Raw genomic sequence first — 14,978 nt, 5'->3', positions numbered from 1 at the left:
TGTTAGAGAAGGATCAACATAAACATTATGCTTAACTTAAGATCTTTTCCCAATCGAACTGGAACGTGACTCGTGTCATTTTATGATTTTGTTCTTAAATTGGCGCTAGTGTCGGATTGCCGTTCTGAAATAACACAAATTAATTTTAAAAACAATAATTATTAACACAGTATTTAAAAGACGAAACAAATAAAAGACAAATAAAATAAAAAAACAACGATTTTATAAACCAAGAATCTAAAATTAAGTATAGTTTAATTTAACTTATAAACGAACTGGTTCAGTGGTTGAAATAAAAATGTAAACGGCATAAAAACGTAGATCTACAAAATGTAAGACCTTAAATACCTTACACATTTTTTTTTTTTATAAAAAAGATGCTGATGTAAGTAAATGGAGGACGTAATATAAAAATCTATATTTAGATTAAGAAGCGTAACGTATTTAATTTTATAGAGTCTAAACCAATTTAGATATGGATACCTACCCAAAGTAAAAAGTAGTCCTCATCTCTTCACCTTGTAAGTAACTACAACGAATTCTTTTGAATATTATTAGATTATGAATATGGTTGATTTTTCCATAACAAAAAAGAGAATAGAAATAAAATATCAATTCTAGCTGACGTGGAAATACGTATTTAGTTCTAGACCGACGTAGACAGGTATCTAAAGTATGTCAATATTAGATTTGAGGTAGAATATTTCAGAGTAGCGAAAAGAAACACAAAAAACATTTTGAATAAAATAAGGTACATCTAGACGTTCGCCGTTATATCTTTGCGAACGTGCTCGATTACAAGGGGTGAAGGCTTGCGCCGGGAAATGTAGGAAATTCAGTCAGTCGGGTCGAGTGAGCGTGGGAGGTCGGTACGGTGCCCGCGTCGAAATTTAACGGCATAATGAAACTTTTAGTCCATTTTCCTATCAAATCCTGAGTAAAACATTACAAAAAAACTAAAAAACAGTGTTTACATTGTTATGTTTGAGCATCGTGGGCAAAAATCCCAAGAATGGTTGTTTAATGTGTTAAAATACTAGTGGCGGGAAACCGTTTTGATATCTCGCTTGACGTGTTGTGTCCTATGTGTACGTAGAGCGAGAGGAGCCGTCTGCCCTAGAGGGCGGCCGACATGCTGGATTCGTCGTGAATCGATATTTTTGGAACGTTGTAGAGCAGAAACCATGAGGTTCGAGGCTCAATAAAGGTATGACAGGTTATAATATTAATAGTTTCCGTTCACCCGACTACACCCTGCTCATTTAGCAAAATATAAATGCTGCGGTGAACGACGCTATCTGGGTCCCACGTTGGGCTCCAGTATCCCCCCTCCATCCACAGCAGCTGCTCTCCCGATGTTTTAGTTATTATTGTGCCATTAAATTATTTTACAAGTCGTTTTTAATTTCTAATTTTGAATTTACATACGTACCTTTCTATGGCAGTCGCTATTATTATTTTTTCTAAGAAATTCGTGATGACTTACTCGAATTTCGTTTTAAAATTCAATTAAACGCGATTTTAAATTGATTTTATTTTACAAATAAGTCAAGAGTGTGTTGATTGTATTTTAAGTGATTACGTAACGATTTAACTTGTTGTTTGCATTCACGTGTAGGTAAGTAAATTACCATTTCAAAACACGATGCCAGAACATGGAAAAGAATTTAGCTAAGATTTTTTTCGTATGCCTGTCTTAATGAAAGTGCTCGTCTGTCCATGATTTATTTAATTATTTTATTATATCGTTTGAGATTTTTTTCAAAGAAACATGTTGACTAAGTGTTACTGAAAATAAATTGAGCAATTAAGCAGGTATAAATTAATTTAAAACACTGGTAATTATAAATAAATAGGTCTAATCAAAATACTTATGTATAAAGCAACTTTTTTGGTGACTGCGGTATAATTAAAGGAAAAATAGAACCTATAAAAAAACTAGTCTTAAGGAATTTGTTGGTACCTATACCGTTTCCAACAGTAAATTCGATATTTCGATATAACAATTTTGAGGAAACTTGGCTTGTCTTCTAGATTTCACGTGGTGACCCGGGTTGTCACGTAAAAATCCCGGGAAAACCGTGTGTCGAATTTGGCGCCGTGCTCGTACGGGCTCAGGGGGGATTAGGGCTGTGCATACCAGTCTCCCGTGGCAAATATCAAAGCTACAAACCAAACATACTTAGGTTTGTGCATATTCATGTGTTTAGCTAGAGTGGCAACCTAACCGTCTTAAATGAGAACAACACTGATACAGCCAGACGTTAAAATTTTGCGTTGAAGTTCAAATAAATGGCCGATTGATAAATTGAAAAGCAATGTTATAATGAAATTACTTATGTATCTGGATATATTTAAATGGAGAACTTAAAACTATTGAATTGAAGAAAATAAATATTTTTCAAACTGAAATGTATCGGAATCGAAGCTTCGGAGGTATCGAAAAGTAAAAATCTGACTTTAAGACAACCATTTTTAATATACAAATTAGTTTTCTATGATCGTTAATACATACTAGATACGTATACATAGAGCATATACTGTACAATGCTCGGTTAATGCAAGTGTGTAGGTGCCTAATTAGCTTAGGCAATCCTTTTCACTTTTGGCCTTTTTGGGACTTGGCTAATCGCTGTAATATTTCGCACATGGTCGTTATCTAGTAATTATTAAAAGGTATACAACAAGATTACATTTTACTGTAACATTTTTAGGTATGGAAACATACCTATAAGTAGGTAGGTAATGTAGAAATTATTTTGTAGTAACCCAAAAGATAAACTCGATTATAGACTGATTAATTTGAGACTCTTGTATTCTAATCCTACCACGTTTATTTTCTGAAACCTAACCAGTTACTGATCAATACATCACGTTGAAAAACCAACAAGACTCAGATTGACGTGTATTACCTACTTGGTAACCCATTTGCAGAAATACATAAGTAAGTATCATTTATGTAACTATTATATTCATTCATCACAAATCCCGAAACAAAATGATCACCAAGCGAAACCCGACATATTCATCGTAAATTGTGGCTAATTTAATAAGCAACAAAAAATGAGTAACCTTCTCGGTCTTTGGACCCTTTCCGAAAAGCCGGCGGTATTATAGTCTAGGTTCAGATGTGGCTTATTGATTTCCAGTGAGCGACTGCTTTCTGACCTCCGCAACCCAATTTCTGAGATGTATTGATGTCCTTCAGTGTCCAGTTATTCTTGGAGTACCTACCTGGAAATACAGACAATAACCTCTTTATGCGAGTGTCTAATTTAGATAACCTGTAAGAAAACTAAGTAGTTTTATTCCAATTGCGAAGCGTTTATAATGGGGTCGGGGGAAAATATTATATTAATTATAAAAAGAGCTGTAAGAACAATATGTTTTAAAATTTATAAACGCCTAGGTGGTAAGCAGGAAACATATTCCCCACCCTTTATATTTTACATTATATCTAAGTCATTTTGGTTATTATTATAATCGTGTCTAAATACATAACTACTGCCGTACCTACCAATCTTTTGTCTTTTAACAAACTACGCTGAAAATGTCTAATTAAAAACCTACAGGAAAAGTAAAAAGGAGCTTGAGAAAAATAACCCTTTGACCGAACAACGGGCGGAAAACCGCCAAAGTAGTCTGGACGTCTATTTTAAGATTAAGCAGTACCTAACAAAAGAATTTTGGAACAACTTAGCCGGGTGTAGAGGGATTAAAACCGCAAACTGTTCAGACGAAGTCGCTAGCTCAAGCTAGCCTGAAGTTGGGCTAAAGACTTTCTTTATTTCTCTGAAAAAGATTACTAACGTGATAAGTTCAATACAGCTCAATAGATTCACGAGTGTACCTACGATAGGAATTTAAGGTGTGTTCACATTGATATAAGTAGAACAGAATTTAATGAAATTATACTTTTTCAAACTCTCGTGGTTATGAAATAAGTTAAAAAATCGAAACAAATAATTTAGTTAGTAAGTTTTCTTATGATAACTCTTGTTGCCATATTAATAAGCCTTTCAGTATTGCTCACCATTCTAGAGATCAAGTGTATTCATTCCTTAGCTACAAGGGTTTAATTCTGATTTATTTCAATTGTTCAGCTGTAACGGTCTCCACACTTTGATTTACGTTCGTTTTAAATAAAACATTCAGTACTTAGTGTCTTTGCCATCGCTTGCAATTTTGGCGCTGAGTAAAATTTATATTGTCCGTGATACCTATTCATTTTGACTGAAACTAGGTCGCTTATAAAAGAAATTTGAAGATCGGAACCAGTTTTTGGCAGCGACGATTTTTATAATCTTTTCTCTCAAAATTTCTTCGATGTTTGACATTAAAAACTCACTAACAGCTATGCTAAAGCATAGTTCAAAAATCGAATACAAAAGATAAGAATCTATATCCAAAATGTTTTCATTCATCTAATTATGTACTTACATTTAAACAGAGGATCAAGAATCAAAGACTTCTTACTTATTACACACACACTGAAACATTCATAGCCAGTTTACCATCCACACATTAATATAGCCACTAAAATATCTCATGCACTCAAGAGACTTGACCGAGCAACTTGACTAACTCTAAGCTACATGTAGGTCCTGCGAGAATCCTTGAGTTTATCCTCCATCCAATAAAAGCGGGCCATGATGGATGCCAGTTGTGAGCCCGGCTAACTGAGAACAACTTTTATTATTAGTGACACTATCTACAAATCTCTAGTCACTGCCAATCTTTTTTTCCGTATACTCTAGCTACTGTTGGGAATAAAATTCTGTCGAGTTACCGAGGATAGAAACAATAAAACCGTCGTTATTCTTGTTAATATTGGATATCACTATAGCTGCTGGAGAAAAACAACTTTTTCAAAATAAACTAGATAAGTCTGCTTTGTATTTATTTTTATTTTATGGTTCACAAGTTTTAGTTCCCTGCGACCTTGATCAGGTTACTTCCAACCGGCCTATATGCCTATTACCTATGTTCTGGGCCTATGTTCAGTAGTGGACGTCTTGTGGGTGATATGATGATGATGATGATGAAGTTCTAGTTTAAAGTCGAGTGATGTAAAATAAGAATGTTGTCTAAACATATTCACAGGTAAAAGAATATTCTGGAGTCTACATTTTTGTAGTATCCGACTGCATGATGGAAAATAGAAAGGGGCGTGGTTCGTAACGTCGCGCCGTAAAGTGTCACGCATTATATCAAGGGAAATCCAGTTAAGACTCCTCTTTGTAGTTGCTTCATGGTGCTAACTCATAAGTACCCAAGTTCATATGAATCTAAACCTTATAACACACAAGCTAAAACATAAAGCCGAACAATAAGCAAACAAGCAACGCAAGCAAGTATTAGCCGGTCCCACGAAATAGCAGAACAGCAAATTATTCAACCACTGCAATAATAGCAGTTAGCAGTTATTCTAAAACTAGCTACTTAATATAAACATATTGGTTTTTCCCATAGATAAATAGCTGATACGCAAAGCTTTTCTCCCATTCCGCGACATTAACATAGAAATGGTTCGTTTTGTACGCCAATTAAGACATGGGAACCCTGTCAGCAACTAATAAACATTTAGATAGGATCGCTTTTGTCACGATTACCGTCCTTCTTTGGTAAACAAAATGTTAGCAAAATATTTACAAACGTATAATTTTTGTGTAAGCATCTTTGTATTCAGGGAAAGTCGGAACGCAAAGAAATTCTGCTACGCGACGCGTGATTCCGAATAAATTCGTTTGAAGATCTTTTTAGAATTAGAATCAACAATGTCAATACAAAAGATAAAGCTTTAGGGTGCTTTTACACTAGAAATGTACTATGTAACTATGCTACTAATATCTAACAGCTAAGCTGTGAAACTATATGACCGTTTCCACTGATACTCAGCTATGTAAGGTAAGCTAACCAAATAAGGCCTACCTTATTTTTATTACCGCCTAGCTCGTAGGTTTAAAATGACAATGGGCTGATAATTTCAAAATCTTATATTTATTTATTAAACTTTGTAATAATGGAATCAAAATGGCTTTAGAAACAAAAATTACAATTTTGTAAACACAAATAACTAAAGTGTCAGTTTGGCCTTATTGGGAACCCTACGTCTTAATAAGGCCTCAATAAAAACTAGTAAGTATTCAACTTCTTAATTATAACAAAAACTTTGTCAATGCTTATAATAAATGGAATGAGATCTTATTAATTAATTTTGGTCATTATACATCAGGCTAAACGAGTTTCTCATCATGTAATACCCAAGTAACATCTTTGAAGTCATCGGTACCCCAGCATCAGTCAAACGAATGAGAATAACTTCTTGTTCTGTAGCCAATTCAGCGATCGACCTAGCTTTCGTGTAGTCGAACCACTCTTTAGATGGTGCGTACTTCTTTGGAAGTTATATCTGGCTGCAGCAGCCTACCGGGTAAAACAGGGTGCATAAAATTCGAAGGGTGAGTAGATACTATGAAGAATTTCCCGATATCCATTCACCCCTTTTCTGTATCTATTCACCCCGTTTACCCCTTTCTACCATTTTAACAGCGTTTTCCATCTTTTGCAAAATCCATTGGCTTTCTTTTTGACAGAAGCTGGTGATCCGTTTTCTATGAAATTACTGAAAAACAACTATGCCGTAATAAGGCCTACACGTTTTTTTTGTAGGCTTTATTAGGGCATGGCACATAGGTAAACAAAACAACGATTATATGAAATACACCGATATTATAGCTATTTCACTAATGTGAGGAGATGGCTAAATGTATAATTGTCATATTGACAAAACACGGCACGTCGTATACTGATAAATATAAAAATACTAACAGTCTACGCTACTCGAATTTTATAAAAACTAAAGTGCGCTCCACGTCGTGATTGTTTTCGTCTGTAGGTTCCAACATAATCGCGGCACGGGTTGCTTGCTGTGCTCAAATTAGTTAAGTAATGTGCATGCACACTTCTACAAACTTTGGCGACCATTTGACATCGGGAAGAGGGAAATTTTCAAAATAGGCTTTATTGGGGCATAGGCCTTATTTGGTTAGGTTACTATAGCTGTGCGAGGAAGATGCGCAGCTCGAGTACGCATCTATAGCACACATCTTTCCACAAAAAAACATAGCTTTGCTGAGTGTGTACACAATGTGTACCAATGAATACGATTTGTGGAAGCTAAATATATCCACAGCAACGTAGCATAGCACAACTCTGGTGGAAAAACACCCCTAAGGAGGTAGTAGTGTGAGGTAGTTTAAATAAACGTCGCTTTTCGACAATTTCAGTGTCAGTTGATTTATCTACGTAGGAACTTGTCAAGTTTAACAAACTTTTGTTAGGTTTTATAGATAGTTTATCTTTTTAGATACATAAGTATTTTGTTATTAAAATCAAAGTCTAGAATCTCATAGATTTAATTACGTTCCTACTTGTATTCTCTCAGATCTAGGTTAGTAGCTACTACCCTAGGTATCTATCTATAAGAACAATAATCTTCACGCACCGACAAAGTTTTAATGAACAATTAAAATTAATGTTATTGCAATCAATATTATCTCATTCCGTAAACCGATTAGATTTAAAGTTTATAATCAAAATCTTCAAAATCAGAACTCAATTTAACTATGATCCAAAGTTGTTAAAGTAAAATTGTAAGAAAACAGTCTGATCTTCCTTCCTACTAATATAAAAATGCAAAAGTTTGTGAGAGTGTATGGATGTTTATTAACAGAAAAATTGTTGAACGGATTTGAATGAGTCATCTGAATGAGTACTGGCTGTATATATAAAAAAAAAAACAAAACACATGTCATTTGATTATAGAAACGCGGGCGAAGCCGCTGACAGACGACACGACAGTTATTGTATATATAGTTCCATATTTGAATTGACTAGATTCTTTAGGTTCTGGGTCCACCATCTTCTTTAAAGTCACTAAGTAGGTGGCTAGCCTTACACTCCAAGTGCCCGGCCACAATGTTCAGCTTTTTTGAGGGGATAAATCATCCAATGACTTCTCTCACCTAGGAAGGAGCGAGAGGAAATGTCAGACACTTAATGACTAAAAACTACCCCGTTCCTACTTCTGCTCTTCAAGCCGGAACCCCGATGGTTTATCGGGGCTCCGGCTAGGTAGTCACAAGGGTCCGCTAGCTTCAGATTTCTCTTGTACCGCTGTAAGTATCACTGCAGACTGTGTTTTTTTGGCACTCAGTCTGGTTGCGAAACACCAGGAGCGTTACAAGTGCTTTGCCGGCCTTTTGGGGGTTAGGAATTTGAGGGTTATTGGGGTATCAGGGATTGGGAAAATTGGGACACAACGAAACACAACGCAAACGTTGTTTTAAGTCGGTTTTCTCTGAGGCTGTGACTGGTCGAGCCGGCCCATTCATGTCGAAGCATGGCTCTCCCGCACCGTTAGACACTGCGTCCAAAAAATAATACCAATATATTCATTTAATAACTATAACTACCAAGTCTCATAAAATAAAAACTTTGAGAAATTATTATTAAAACTCCAGGAAAAAAGAATAAACTTGTTTTGCCATCCAAATTAAGCAGTAATTTATGTAACGACTTTTATATTTAGTTAGTCTGGAAAAAGTTTGTGTTTATTTTCGAAATACATTTTTTGATTACGTAGTTGTTTGTAATGATGTTAGGTATTGTTATTATTAAATTTAATAAACAGGACTAGTTATCAAATAAATAAGAAAATTAAAATGATGAAAATTATTCTTACAAATAATAATACTTAAATTCATTCTTAAAGTCAAATGTTATATTTATTATTTTTACTCATATAATTATGTAGTCACATTTAGGCTATTGACGGTCAGGTTAAAAAATGCAGTACTGGTGCAACAAGGCCTATAGCTTGACGTTTTTAAAGAAATAGACTAATCATCATGTGCTAGTAGGATACATAATGATAAACACGACATACTAGTATGTATTCATGTGTACTAACACATTATAACGAGTCTTATTTCTTTAAAAACGTCGAACTGTACTACAATTGCATTGTTACCTATTACATTTTTGTCCCCTGATTGACCATTTACCCCATCCATTTTATAGTTGATAATTATTTTATTTTATAGTGTGACCAAAACCTTTATTTTAAAACATTAAAAAACTCCTCACACACCTTCTAACAGACACCGTTTAACTTACGAAGCTCATAAAATTGAAGTATGATAAAGCAAAGTGAAATTTAAGTGCAGGAAACTTTTAACTACTCTTGTAGTTCGAGATGTTATAAATGAAGTTATCTTAGTTTTTAGTAGGGGGCTTCTGATTTACTTTGGGTGTTTATTAAAAAGTGTGTTTTTAAATAATGTCTAGAGCAATAATGGCGAACTGCGTGCCATTGATGTCAAGCTGCACAATATTTTAGGCAAGTAATTGATCACAAAATCTGTCCTGTGCCTGTCGCTATTTTCAAGATTCAGAGTTACACAAATTACTTCAATTCAGCACACATTTTTGGTAACCAAAAAAATAATTTATTTAATGACACATGTAGCGGAAATCATCCAATGACTTCTCCCGCCTTGGGCGAGGCGGGAGGGAGTTTCAGACTCATATTGACTAAAAACCACCCCGTTCCTATTCCTGCTTTTCGAACTGGAGCCCCAGTAAACCCGCTAGGTAGTCCGCAGCTCCGGAGATATGTACATAGGTAAGCTCTTAGCCTTTTCTCAACCAGGTGAAGGTCAGCGAAATGTATTGATATTCAATTTCGTGTTATGAGTGATGTGATGGACAGTCGGCCTTAGTAATACACTGGGGCCTTAAGATAGAGTGTCTTAATAAGTTTTCTTAACTTATTTATTCACTTAGTCAATCATATTATAAGAAACCTTATGTTCTAGAAGGTGTGGTAGTGTGAGGTTTTTTTTGAGGGGGGAAATTAATATTTTTACTTCCTCCGTCATAGGTGAGGCGTGAAGGAGTCAGACTCTTACTGATTAAAAATCACCCCGTTCCTACTCCTGCTTTTTGAGCCGGAACCCCAGTAACCTGCTAGGTAATCCGTAGCTCCGGACAGAAAGGTAATGAAAACAATATTTGGTTGACAATGCGGGACTAAATACAACGTGCTTAGTTAATTCTACGAAAAAAAAACTTCTGTCCACCTATGCATAGCTGTCCTTTCGAGGAATCAATAAATGTGTCATACTATGTTATGACATTAAACAAATAGGTATTCTATTTATGATAACCTAATTCACTAAGTACGCTACTAGCAGATATCGTGTGAAAACACGTAGTTATCGCAATAATTCACACAATGTTGGCAATTCACATTTTTTATAACATGGACAGACATGAAACGTTACTTTGACATGCATGTTATAAAATATACTTTCGTAAAACGTCGAATATTTTATTTTTTCGATCGGCAATATTCGAGGAATATTTTATTTACAGTTGTACACAACAATCGAATAGGCATAAAATATAACTTCTGTAGACAAATGACATTTAAACTCTAGTTAAACGAGTGAACAGAGAAGTCAATGTATCCATGGATTGACATCGACATTCGATAATTTATTATGTCAAACACAAACAATTTTATTCTATTTACCTTTCTCGTCGACTATCAAAGGGACAGGTTAATCAAGACAGAAGAAAATCAGCCCCTTCCTTTTCTAGTCTATAATATTTAACTATTCATATTAACTTCCATACTCAGAGTCATGTAATGGCTACTAAACCCAGTCAGCCATTGTCTTTGGAATATTTTTTTTACTAAATAATAGTTTAAGTTAAGAAATCATTCATGTCTCTGAATACGTTAGGTAGTAGGTACCTATAGTGTAACCTAATAATTTCCTAATTAAATGATATTGTAATATCGATATTGCGGAATGTACTTGAAATGCTGACATTTAAATGTACCTATCAATATTGGGGAATGCAATTGAAATGTTGACATCGTGATTGATAATAATTATTTATAAGGACAGCTAAATCAGTTATAGTTGTATAAATACCAGGAAAAACACCTAGTACCTATCTATTATATAAAAATAAGTCCGGTTTTCCTTCCTGACGCTATAACTCCAGAACGCACGAACCGATTTCCACGGTTTTGCATTCGTTGGAAAGGTCTCGGGCTCCGTGAGGTTTATAACAAAGAAAATTCAGGAAAAATTCAAGAGAAAAGCAGGAAAACAGGGAAAATCATTGGTGGCGAAACGGAGTTCGCCAGGTTTGCTAGTACCTATATATATATACACCTTTCATTTCACATTAAAAGACAATAGGAGGGATTTACAAAGCATTTTGCACCTCAATGACGCAGTTTTCGCTTTATTTGGAAACTTTTAAGTGCTTTCTCACTGATATTAAACCTTAAACTTTACTTTTTGGAATCGTTATCGCTTTTAAAACTTATTTTGTTCTTTAATTTTTGTGTTTGTTTGATATCAGATCAGATTATTGAGGTCATTCAGTCTTATAAAGATCTTAGAGAGATTTTTATTGAAATTTTATTGTGTTCTCTTTACATAATGATTGATTTTTGTTTTTGACGTCCATAATTTATTAGGAGCTTAGCTTTTTACCATAAAACGTGAATCAATTCATCTATTACTGGAACATCGGAATGGGGGAAAGCATTTTTTTTTTAGGTAAATACCAGAATGGCCTTATAGTACAGACAACCTCACACTTGACACGAAAATTGAAACCGAGATTACTTCTTCGGCAGCTGTATATTACCTACACGTGATGATGATGCGAGTAGTTAACGAGAAGTCACTCAAAATCAACTTCCATTTTAGTAAAAATATCAAACAGTAAGTGGTTTCCAATACTGGACGTAGTAGTAGTAGTAAATGTTTTAACATTTTCACAATAATAGCCGACTCCATTAGCCCTGGCCGCGCTCCGATGGTACCTATGCAAGTTATTTGTCGATTGTGACCTAATTTATTTAACAAAAGTTCACAGTTCGCCTTGAAAGCTAGAGATACCATATTGAGTTTCAATTATTTGATTAATCGTCGTATTTTGTAGGGAATTGTGTTCTGGAAAAGGTTTCTTAAAAGTTTCTTTAGTTTGTCATGAGTGTAAAAGATAAGCGTAAGTTCTGAGGCTCAAATTATGAGTTTGGCAGAATATATATATCTAAGTTCGATTTCTAAGTTATTAGTCAGTAGACTAAATTAACTTATTTGGTAATAAGTCCTTTACTTCATTCTCAAATTCGTCTCACTTTTAAAAAATCAAGAATGATCACAACTGGTGGCAAATGGCTACACTCTAAATACGCCTCTGCACAGATTAAAACTTTATTCTCGAAAAAGAAAAAGTCCATTTAGTAAATTATTCCAAGTTACCAACTCCCAAACCACACACAAACCAGACTAAACCGAAAAACTGTTTATAGATAACAGTAATTAAAAACTTTTTGATGAAATCTAATATCTGATCGTTAGAGCCTCTTGCAGTCGGCTGGTAAACTTTGTTTCAGTATAAATGATCTTGTTAATAACTTTACCGACTGGCCTACCCGTTATTTGGTGAACACCTCTTTTACAAAACGACCCATTGTTAAAATTGTATTTTGAATTACATTAATTGCTGTCGAACAATATACAGGTTCTGAAACGCGAAATCTGAGTGAAAGTGAGTCTGAGTTGGGGAGTAACTAATGAATGGCTCGTTTTGCTATTCAGTATAATTGTCCTGGATGCCGTGTTCATCTAGTGGTCGAGGTTTTGAGTCTGATTTTGGGTAAAAGCATGGATGCTAGACATTAAGAGTCTTATTACATGGGTCTGAAATACCACAATTGCATGAATAGGTCGTTTTTTTACTCAATGTGATGTTAGGTATACGATAGTACGGATAGGTACCAACTATATAGACATTGTATCTTATTACATGGGACTGAAATACCACAATTGCTTGAATATGTCTTTTTTACCCATCCTGATGTTAGGTATACGATGTTACCAGCTATATCGACATTGTATCTTATTACATGGGTCTGAAGCACTATAATTGCTTGAACAGATAATTTTTTTAGAACTATGTCATGTCAAATTCTCAAGCACTGTTTCGGAGATGGCCTATAATTAACGAAACATAATAAAAATAGGTTTTGTATCGGGTGGCGTGGCGCGGGCGGCGGTGCGGTCGTTTTCAGGGTTCCACGTTGGTAGGGGCGTTATTCTTGGAGACAATCAATACGAGTGTCTGCATATTTAAATCACCGGCGAGGTGAACGGCTTTCTATACGGAGTGTGCGATGATTGCGTACCTACGTCACTACAATTAACATCGCTGATTGGGTTTCGCCGCAATGGGACGTCGACGCATTTGATATGCAATCCCTTTGTTTATGTAGGTGGAACCTTCTTACTATGATATTATAGTATTATAGATTTTCTTCTGTGAGGTTTTGTCACTAGTTATGGTAAATGATATTTATTTCAATTTACAATGTTACACTTACGCGTCAATCTTATGATAACGATGAGGCATTGAATCGGAGTATCTGATCAGAAATACCGAAACAAACTCAGAGGTTATAGTGTCGTTCCAAAGTGTAGTTAGGTAATCTAGTTATGATATCAGTCCAATGTAGTGCAATAATATAGTGTGGTAATAGTGCTTAATTCAATGCTGTTATTAACAAAAACTATGTAATAAAACTTACCAACCCGGGAATTCAATAACCTTGTTCAGTAATGGCGCTTGCGATCACTCTCCAATGTGGAGCTAGGATCCCGATACCCGTTTAGCAGTTACATACACAAAAGAGAGTAGGATTTAGTACCGAGAAACAACACCTGAGCATTCAGCACATAAAAACGACGGAGACATTATCTCTTTTGTAAAAAACACCTACACACAATGAAATTTATTGGCACGACTTTGTGTAGGGATTGTGTAGAAAGTGTAAGCTAGGTCAGACAATTAGGTGATTGAATCACAAGTGCTTTAAAGGTTTTGATCAAACAAAACTTAATAAATGTTACATAGACCAGGGTAAGTAAAATTAAATCTTAAGCGCCGTTTTAAGTACATAATAGTACTTTAAGTATGACTAATACTAATGGAAATTACTTATTTAATATTTTTTTTAGATCTGTCTATATTATTTAATGGAGCCTCAAATTAATTTAAAATAAACGTTTTTCTTTTTCAATTTAATCTTTGAAGTCGGTGACAAAGTTGTTTCAATAAACGCAGTCGCCGTCCCCGACACCGCGATTGGTTCTCCATTTACGATTTGAATTTGCGATATGTTTCTATGTGGCAGACTGACAAAGTACCCGGTTATTGAATTTCGTACCGTAAATTACAACGTCGGCAGCTATGGAACTCACTCGCCTCTATTAAGGTAAAATAATTTGAATTCGCGCCGGGGCTTTAGCAACCTAATCCTGAATAACATAACACGCGATAACGTAAATACGTCAAAAGGGTGAACGAAGGATGTAATGCGAGGTGTTTAGCGAGCTCTCGAGCCCTGCCCGGTTTCTTATGAATAAATATGGAGCGGACTTGCTTGACACCCTCCGAGCACTTTTGAACATAAAAAGCTGAGTAGCGGTTCACCTACTTGAAAGCGACGTCTTTCAAGTGTTTAATTTAGTTTCCAGTCACGTGTGAATTGAAAAATGGTAGGGCACTAGTTTGTTGTTGTGTGCAGAATATCAAAATGTTGCGGAGAGCAGATAGTGCATGAGCGCAGTGTCACTGGCAGGCGAGCCGTTCCGCGCGGCTGGTGATGTATCCGTAATGTCAAAGGCTATATTATCGATACCCGGGTACACACGTGGAGATGGCGGTAATCCATCACGTCTCCGTGTTTGATCGTATTTTTCATCGTATGACTGCACGACCGAGTTATTGGGTTTCCCGTGGAATCCAATCATCCTCGACTTACAACATTACTTACAAAGATCCACCATCCTACTTAGACGCTAATACAAGTTGATGGGCTT

At 35.4% G+C, this 14,978-nt stretch overlaps 1 protein-coding gene across 3 annotated transcripts in view; it reads left to right on the top strand.

The window, feature by feature from the left end:
• Positions 1-841: 841 nt before the first annotated feature.
• LOC118262401 (gamma-aminobutyric acid type B receptor subunit 1) overlaps positions 842-14,978 on the top strand; it is a 176,014-nt gene continuing 161,877 nt past the window's right edge. For 2 of the 3 annotated variants that reach the window (XM_035573710.2, XM_035573711.2), the window contains exon 1: positions 852-1,207. The gene's annotated coding sequence lies outside the window, so the exon portion shown is untranslated. Of the gene's footprint in view, positions 1,208-14,978 lie in introns of all 3 variants that reach the window. The other variant, XM_035573712.2, reaches the window with a different exon arrangement.

Source organism: Spodoptera frugiperda, chromosome 12 (assembly GCF_023101765.2).
Source record: "Spodoptera frugiperda isolate SF20-4 chromosome 12, AGI-APGP_CSIRO_Sfru_2.0, whole genome shotgun sequence".
Taxonomy (NCBI): domain Eukaryota; kingdom Metazoa; phylum Arthropoda; class Insecta; order Lepidoptera; family Noctuidae; genus Spodoptera; species Spodoptera frugiperda.
This window is presented reverse-complemented; position numbering and strand designations above follow the sequence as displayed.